The sequence below is a fragment of the Salvelinus sp. IW2-2015 genome, linkage group LG1 (assembly GCF_002910315.2).
Source record: "Salvelinus sp. IW2-2015 linkage group LG1, ASM291031v2, whole genome shotgun sequence".
Taxonomy (NCBI): domain Eukaryota; kingdom Metazoa; phylum Chordata; class Actinopteri; order Salmoniformes; family Salmonidae; genus Salvelinus; species Salvelinus sp. IW2-2015.
Window position 1 is genome coordinate 54,837,975 of NC_036838.1, and position 9,743 is coordinate 54,847,717.

The 9,743-nt window shown below is 44.4% G+C and overlaps 1 pseudogene; it reads left to right on the top strand.

The window, feature by feature from the left end:
* LOC139027583 (V-set and immunoglobulin domain-containing protein 10-like 2) overlaps positions 1-9,743 on the top strand; it is a 123,250-nt pseudogene that overhangs the window by 49,248 nt on the left and 64,259 nt on the right.

Consider the following 9,743-nt stretch of genomic DNA (forward strand, 5'->3'; position numbering starts at 1 on the left):
CCGGGAGTCACAACGCTGTCTGTGTGGGTGGACCAATTCAGTTTGTCCGTGATGTGTACGCAGAGAACTTAAAACTTACTACCCTCTCCACTACTGTCCCGTCGATGTGGATAGGGGGTGCTCCCTCTGCTGTTTCCTGAAGTCCACAATCATCTCCTTTGTTTTGTTGACGTTGAGTTTGAGGTATTTTCCTGACACCAGACTCCGAGGGCCTCACCTCCTCCCTTTAGGGTCTCGTCGTTGTTGGTAATCAAGCCTACCACTGTAGTGTCGTCCGCAAACTTGATGATTGAGTTGGAGGCGTGCATGGCCACAGTCGTGGGTGAACAGGGAGTACAGGAGAGGGCTCAGAACGCACCCTTGTGGGGCCCCAGTGTTGAGGGTCAGCGGGGTGGAGATGTTGTTACCTACCCTCACCACCTGTGGGCGGCCGTCAGGAAGTCCAGTACCCAGTTGCACAGGGCGGGTCGAGACCCAGGGTCTCGAGCTTGATGAGAGTTTGGAGGGTACTATGGTGTTAAATGCTGAGCTGTAGTCAATGAACAGCATTCTCACACAGGTATTCCTCTTGTCCAGATGGGTTAGGGCAGTGTGCAGTGTGTGTTGCGATTGCGTCGTCTGTGGACCTATTGGGGCGTGTAACAAATTGAAGTGGTCTATAGTGGGTCTAGGGTGTCAGGTAGGGTGGAGGTGATATGGTACTTGACTAGTCTCTCAAAGCACTTCATGATGACGGAAGTGAGTGCTACGGGGCGGTAGTCGTTTAGCTTAGTTACCTTAGCTTTCTTGGGAACAGGAACAATGGTGGAGCTCTTGAAGCATGTGGGAACAGCAGACTGGGATAATGATTGATTGAATATGTCCGTAAACACACCATTTTATTTAGCCAATTTTGGTCTTTAATGCAGGGCCGACAGACAAGTTCCTTACATTTTCCCCCTTCCACTTGATAAAGGTTCCAATTGATAAAGTTTTTTTTAATCAATAGTATATTTGAGTTTAATTACAATATTTGTTGTATTATTTGTTCTATCTTTTCTGGTGGATTTAACCGAAATTGCGACCAACTTTTATAGCTTGTTAACTTATTAAGAAGTTAAAAAATAACGATACTTTGGAGATTATTTTGTTTTCAAATAACCAAAAGTGAGAGATTGTAATCTGAATGAAGGCAATTCTTGAACAGCGGGTGAGACATTCTTACTAATGTCAAGTGTAATTCCCCCATTGTATTTACCCAAGTTCTCTCTTAACTCCAGGACCACCGACAGTTTTTGTTGTTGTTGCCTGATGCAGGACTCTAGAGCCAGAGAAGAGACTCTCAGACTGAAAACACCTCCATTAATTGCCACAGTTTAGACTACCATTAGATCACTAAGGAACTTACAAAAATCATAAGGGAACGAAATGCTATGTGGGCTAAAGCAAGAGGGACTGGTTTGGCAGATGATTGGATGGCTTTTAAACATCTTTGAAATATGGGTGTGGCTATGATCCGTAAATTGAAAGCAGACCACTACCTGAAATCTACTTCACATAATTTAAATAATCCATCCAAATTCTGGCAAGTAGTGAAAGGTTTGGAGTGCAAAAAAGATACACAGTTTCCCAAACAATTGTTGGTCGACACACAGATTGTAACTGAGAGAACTTCCATTCTGAAAGCCTTGAATCAGCATTTTTTTAGATGGAGGCAGTTTCTTTGAAAAGGTCAAAGGTATAATTGAGCCCCTATGAATTTACCTGACACCCCTGTGCACTCCTTCACCAGGTTTTCCTTTTCATCATTCTCTGTTTCAGAAGTGTGTAAAGCCGTGAAAGAAATTGATGGAAAAGAAATCCCCTGGCCCTGATGAAAAGACCCCCGCCTCCTACACCTAGCTGCAGACATCATTGCTCTCCCCTTTACATGTATTTTTAACCTCATGCAAGATGTTAAGGAAATCCCCAAGTTATGGAAATCTGCTTTCACTACTTGACAACTATCGACCCATATCAACATCGTCTGTACTGTCAAAGGTACTGGAGTCCTTAGTTAGTAGGCAGCTAAAGACCTACCTCCAAGAAAACAACATCTGAAATGGAATCAGGTTTTAGGTCTGGCCACAGCACTGTTTCAGCAACATTGAAGGTTTTAAATGACATCCACTGTGCTCTTGATAATAAGTTACATTGTGTGTCTGCCTTTATTGATTTGTCGAAGGCTTTTGACACCGTGGACCATGCTGTGTTAGTGCAAAGGTTAAAATGTTGTGGAATTATTGGTCATGCTCTAGATTGGTTTATAAATTACCTATCAAATCGTACACAATGTGTAATGGCGGATGGTTGTAAATCTGAGTCCATAGAGGTGTGCTCAGGTGTTCCGCAAGGTTCCATTTTGGGCCCACTGTTGTTCATTTTGTATATCAACAACATTGGAGATCTTATTGAAACAGCGAATGTTCATTTTTATGCAGATGATACTGTTTTTTATTCAAGTGGTAGTAGTTTATCTTTAGCTTTTGAAAATGCTCAAAGAGCATTTAACATCATACAAGATCATTTGTATGATTTAAAGCTGGTTCTAAATTCGGGTAAAACTAAATGCATGGTATTTTCAAATACCAGGCATGTTACTAATCATGTCATTGCTACATTGGCTGGACATACTATAGAGCAAGTTAAAGTGTACAAATATTTGGGTGTGGGTTGATGATAAGCTGAGCTTCCCTGTGGCATGTTTATGTTTTTTTTTTTTTTTCACCTTTATTTAACCAGGTAGGCTAGTTGAGACAAGTTTCATTTGCAACTGCGACCTGGCCAGAGATAAAGCATAGCAGTGTGAACAGACAACACAGAGTTACACATGGAGTAAACAATAAACAAGTCAATAACATGGTAGAAAAGAGAGATCTATATACAATGTGTGCAAAGGCATGAGGTAGGCAATAAATCGAATAATTAACAATTTAGCAGATTAACACTGGAGTGATAAAATCATCAGATGATCATGTGCAAGAAGAGATACTGGTGTGCAAAAGAGCAGAAAAGTAATAAATAAAAGCAGTATGGGGGGTGAGGTAGGTAAATTGGGTGGGTAGTTTACAGATGGACTATGTACAGCTGCAGCGATCGGTTAGCTGCTCGGATAGCAGATTTTTAAAGTTGTTGAGGGAGATAAAAGTTCCAACTTCAGAGATTTTTGCAATTCGTTCCAGTCGCAGGCAGCAGAGAACTGGAAGGAAAGGCGTCCAAAATGAGGTTTTGGCTTTAGGGATGATCAGTGAGATACACCTGCTGGAGCGCGTGCTGCGGGTGGGTGTAGCCATCGTGACAGTGAACTGAGATAAGGCGGCACTTTACCTAGCATAGCCTTGTAGATACCTGGAGCCAGTGGGTCTGACGACGAACATGTAGCGAGGGCCAGCCGAGCTAGGGCATAACAGGTCGCAGTGGTGGGTCGTATAAGGTGTTTAGTAACAAAACTAATGGCACTGTGATAAACTGCATCCAGTTTGCTGAGTAGGGTATTGGAAGCTATTTGTAGATGACATCGCCGAAGTCGAGATCGGTAGGATAGTCAGTTTTACTAGGGTAAGTTTGGTGGCGTGAGTGAAGGAGGCTTTGTTGCGGAATAGAAAGCCGATTCTTGATTTGATTTGGATTGGAGATGTTTGATATGAGTCTGGAAGGAGAGTTTGCAGTCTAGCCAGACACCTAGTACTTATAGATGTCCATATTCTAGGTCGGAACCGTCCAGGGTGGTGATGCTAGTCGGGCGTGCGGGTGCAGGCAGCGAACGGTTGAAAAGCATGCATTTGGTTTTACTAGCGTTTAAGAGCAGTTGGAGCCACGGAAGGAGTGTTGTATGGCATTGAAGCTCGTTTGGAGTTAGATAGCACAGTGTCCAAGGAAGGGCCGGAAGATAATAGAATGGTGTCGTCTGCGTAGAGGTGGATCAAGGAATCGCCCGCAGCAAGAGCAACATCATTGATGTATACAGAGAAAAGAGTCGGCCCGAGAATTGAACCCTTGTGGTACCCCATAGAGACTGCCAGAGGACCGGACAAATGCTCCGATTTGACACACTGAACTCTGTCTGCAAAGTAGTTGGTGAACTGAGTCTGCCGATAAGAAATATGGTGATTGACAGAGTCGAAAGCCTTGGCCAGGTCGATGAAGACGGCTGCACAGTAATGTCTTTTATCGATGGCTTATGATATCGTTTAGTCCTTGAGCGTGGCTGAGGTGCACCCGTGACCGGCTCGGAAACCGGATTGCACAGCGGAGAAGGTAGGTGGGATTCGAGATGGTCAGTGATCTGTTTGTTGACTTTGGCTTTCGAGAACCTTAGATAGGCAGGGCAGGATGGATATAGGTCTGTAACAGTTTGGTCCAGGGTGTCTCCCTTTGAAGAGGGGGATGACGCGGCAGCTTTCCAATCCTTGGGGATCTCAGATGATACGAAGGAGAGGTTGAACAGGCTGGTAATAGGGGGTGCGACAATGGCGGCGGACAGTTTCAGAAATAGGGGGTCCAGATTGTCAAGCCCAGCTGATTTGTATGGGTCCAGTTTTCCAGCTCTTTCAGACATCTGCTATCTGGATATGGTAAAGGAGAAGCTGGGGAGGCTTGGGCGGTAGCAGCGGAGGGGGCGGGGCTGTTGGCCAAGGTTGGAGTCGCCAGGAGGAAGGCATGGCAGCCATTGAGAAATGTTTGTTGAAGTTTTCGATTATCACGGACTTATCAGTGTGACCGTGTTTACCTAGCCTCAGTGCAGTGGGCAGCTGGGAGGAGGTGTTCTTGTTTTCCATGGACTTTACAGTATCCCAGAACTTTTTGGAGTTAGAGCTACAGGATGCGAATTTCTGCTTGAAAAAGCTGGCTTTTGCTTTCTGACTGACTGCGTGTATTGGTCCTGACTTCCTGAACAGTTGCATATCGCGGGGCTCTTCGATGCTATTGCAGTTCGCCACAGGATGTTTTTGTGCTGGTCGAGGGCAGTCAGGTCTGGAGTGAACCAAGGGTATATCTGTTCTTGGTTCTGCATTTTTTGAACGGAGCATGCTTGTCTAATATGGTGAGGAAGTACTTTTAAAGAATGACCAGGCATCCTCAACTGACGGGATGAGGTCAATATCCTTCCAGGGTACCGGCCAGGTCGATTAGAAAGGCCTGCTCGCAGAAGTGTTTTTAGGGAGCGTTTGACAGTGATGAGGGTGGTCGTTTGACCGCGAGCCCGTGCGGATACAGGCAATGAGGCAGTGATCGTGAGCTTTGATTGAAGACAGCAGAGGTGTATTTGGAGGGCAGGTGTTCAGGATAATGTCTATTAGGGTCCATGTTTACGGATTTAGGGTTGTACCTGGTGGGTTCCTTGATGATTTGTGTGAGATTGGTCATAAGCTTGGATTGTAGGACTGCCGGGGTTTTAAGCATATCCAGTTTAGGTCACCTAACAGAACAAACTCTGAAGCTAGATGGGAGCGATCAATTCACAGATGGTGCCAGGGCACAGCTGGGAGCTGAGGGGGGTCGGTAGCAGGCGGCAACAGTGAGAGACTTATTTCTGGAGAGATTAATTTTTAAAATTAGAAGTTCGAACTGTTTGGGCATAGACCTGGAAAGTATGACAAGAACTTTGCAGGCTATCTCTGCAGTAGATTGCAACTCCTCCCCCTTTGCAGTTCTATCTTGACGGAAAGTGTTATAGTTGGGTATGGAAATCCCAGAATTTTGGTGGCCTTCCTAAGCCAGGATTCGGACAGGCGCAAGGACAATCAGGGTTGGCAGAGTGTGCTAAAGCGGTGAGTAAGGCAAACTTAGGGAGGAGGCTTCTGATGTTGACATGCATGAGGCCAAGGCTTTTTCGATCACAGAAGTCAACAAATGAGGGTGACTGGGGACATGCAGGGCCTGGGTTTACCTCCACATCACCCGAGGAACAGAGGAGTAGTAGGATGAGGGTGCGGCTAAAGGCTATCAAAACTGGTCGCCTAGAGCGTTGGGGACAAAGAATAAAAGGAGCAGATTTATGGGTGTGGTAGAATAGATTCTGGGCATAATGTGCAGACAGGGGTATGGTGGGGCACGGGTACAGCGGGGGCAAGCCCAGGCACTGGGTGATGATAAGAGAGGTTGTATCTCTGGACATGCTGGTCTCAATGGGTGAGGTCACCGCATGTGTGGGGGGTGGGACAAAGGAGGTATCAGAGGTACGGAGAGTGGAACTACRGGGTCCATTGCAAACCAAAACAATGATAATGATAACTAGCCTGAACAACAGTATGCAAGGCATATTGATATTTGAGAGAGACATACAATAAGGCATAAAGTGATTGCAGGTCTTGATTGGGAGAGCTAGCTAAAACAACAGGTAAGATAACAGCAGCAATAACAGGGTGCTAGTCTAACACAGCAACAACAGGTAAAAATGGCGACGACTAGGCAGAGAGGGTCGGATTAACTACACACAGATCCTGAGTTAAAGCACAGAGCCGACAGATAAAACACAAATAAACAGAATGTAGAGAACTTGATAAGGAAGCTCAAGCTGAGAATAGGTTTTTATTACCGGCATAAGGCTTGTTTTTATTTTGAGGCCACGAAGGAGCTGGTACGATGTACATTACTGGCGGTTTTAGATTTCAGTGATATATGCAGGCCTCAACCACTACCCTGAGAGCACATGATACAGTGTATCATGCAGCCCTCAGGTTCATTACAAATCAAAAAGCGCTGTTGGCTGGTCATCATTGACCTTGCGTAGGCTTTAACACTGGTATACACTGATTTAATGGGGCCATATTGGGTAAAATGCCATTTTATATGTTATTTTTTTGTCAGGTCGGTAAATAAATATCAATTACTATTCTCATTTGCTTCAAACAGTACCAAAAATTAGAACAGGTCATGGTAGAAATAGTTTTAGTTACTTAGCTCCGTGGTCCTGGAATTCTCTCCTGAACATTTAAAAATGTGATGATCTAGTTTCGTTGGTGGAGTTTAAACACTTGATCGATGTATATATCATAGAAGAATGTAATTGTCTTTAGGACAGCTGTTTTTAGTCAAGACTTTCATGTTTTTTACGTGAAATGTTTTTGTTGTACTGTATGTGTGTTTATAGTTTTGTTTAATGTTGTGTTAGTGTATGTAAGTTGTTTTTTCTGAAACGTTGTTCCACTTGCTGCTATTGGACCAGGTCTCTATTGGAAAAGAGATGTTATCTCAATGAGAGATAAGATCAGCGTTCTAACTCCCCCTTGTGATAGTGTGGTGCAATGACAGAATGCCACCATCTACCACTAACGGTCGCGGCATAAACTAGTAACTTTTAAAGGAAGAACCACTGTAAACTTTTATTTAACTAGCCAAGTCAGTTAAGAACAAATTCTTATTTACAATAACAACCTACCCCGGCCAAACCCGGATGACGCTGAGCCAATTGTGCTCCGCCTTATTGGACTCCCAATCACGGCCGGATGTGATACAGCCTGGATTTGAACCAGGGACTGAGATGCAGTGACTTAGACCGCTGCACCACCCAGGAGCCCTGGGTTTAACTAACAGGCTTATAGACATGTACTGGGTTTAACTAACAGTCTAATAGACATGTACTGGTTTAACTAACAGGCTAATCGACATCTACTGGTTTTAACTAAGTCTAATAGACATGTACTGGGTTTAACTAACAGGATAACAGATATGTGCCGGGTTTAACTAACAGTATAATAGACATGTACTGGGTTTAACTAACAGTATAATAGACATGTACTGGGTTTAACTAACAGGATAATAGACATGTACTGGGTTTAACTAACAGGCTAATAGACATGTACTGGGTTTAACTAACAGGATAACAGATATGTGCCGGGTTTAACTAACAGTATAATAGACATGTACTGGTTTAACTAACAGGCTAATAGACATGTACTGGTTTAACTAACAGTCCAATAGACATGTACTGGGTTTAACTAACATTCTTACATGGTGTCTGTATATGAAGACAGTGATCGAATCTCTTTCTCCCTCCTTTGTGTGTGTGTGTGTGTAGAGGCACCAGTCTTGTTGACCCAGCGTAGTGTGGTGTCTGTGTTCGAGGGCAGTGACGTTCAGCTCACCTGTATCCTTCAATCCAACTATCCCCCGGCCAATCCGATTGTCTGGTTCAACAACCACAGACAGGAAGTCGTACAGGTACATGCCCCGCCACCCTCGGAGTCTGGTTCCTCAAGATTTCTTCCCTCTAGGAAGTTTTTCCTTGCCTCTGATCGGCTGCTCACTCTGAGGATCTAGGCCAGAATAATGTAAAGTACTGTGAGGGTCTAGGCCAGAATAATGTAAAGTACTTTGAGGATCTAGGCCAGAATAATGTAAAGTACTGTGAGGGTCTAGGCCAGAATAATGTAAAGTACTTCAGATATGAAGTACTGTCTAGGCCAGAATAATGTAAAGTACTTTGAGGGTCTAGGCCAGAATAATGTAAAGTACTTTGAGGATCTAGGCCAGAATAATGTAAAGTACTTTGAGGATCTAGGCCAGAATAATGTAAAGTACTTGAGGGTCTAGGCCAGAATAATGTAAAGACTTTTGAGATCTAGGCCAGAATAATGTAAAGTACTTTGAGGATCTAGGCCAGAATAATGTAAAGTACTTTGGGGGTCTAGGCTGGGATACTGTAAAAGTACTTTGGGGGTCCAGGTTATTGTAATGTACTTTGGGGGTCTAGGTTGGGCTACTGTAAAGTACTTTGGGGTCTAGATTACTTTAAAATACTTTGAGGGTCTAGGCTGGGTTACTGTAAAGTACTTTTGGGGTCTAGGCCAGCATACTGTAATTACGTACAGCTCTACCAGTGACCTGTAGAGTTAAAACGTGATTGGTTGATTTACAGGAAGTCCAGGAAGCCCTGGCCACAACCAGGAAGTACGTGCTGCGTCGCGCGGCTGCGTGGACCAACCTGACGGTCTTAGAGACGGATGGAACAACAGACAGCGGCCAATACTGGTGCTCCGCTAGCAACGCCGTGGGAGGGACCGAGATCCCTGTTACGCTATTGGTCAAGAGTAAGATACCTTTTAGACTATTGGTCAAGAATAAGATCAATAAAGCGTTAGTCTGTACACACAGAAAACTAAACTAAAAAGTTTTCTGATGAACTGAATTACTATTTCATTACTGTTCTACTGTACCTCCTCCTCTCATCCCCTTCTCTCTCTTTGACCCACCCCCATCCCCCATCCTCTCTGTCTCCCTAACCTCTCCCCCTCTAAGGATACCCCATGCCTCCCAATGTGACCCTGGTAAGGCTGGTTTACAGCAGTCGGCAGCGCAGAGAGGTGGAGCTGGAGTGGCAGATGGAGGGAGAGGGAGAAGGAGGAGAGGGAGGAGGGCTGACTGGGTTCATACTTGACCACAGACTAGAGGAGGCACCAGGGAGAAGGAGAGGAGAGGAGGAAAAAGAAAAGGAAAGAGAGGAGGCTGGTGCAGATTCTGCTGACCAAGAGGTGAGCCAGAAACAGAGTTGGGGGGGGCAGACACAGAATAATACAATTCTGTTATTCTGTATGGAATAAGAAAGTTTATGTTGTTCCAGTAGATACCATGATATTTGTGTTCTATCTAGTAGATACCCTGATGGTTGTGATCTATCTAGTAGATACCCTGAAAGTTGTGTTCTATCTAGTAGATACCCGGAAAGTTGTGATCTATCTAGTAGACACCATGATTGTTGTGTTCTATCTAGTAGATACCCTGAT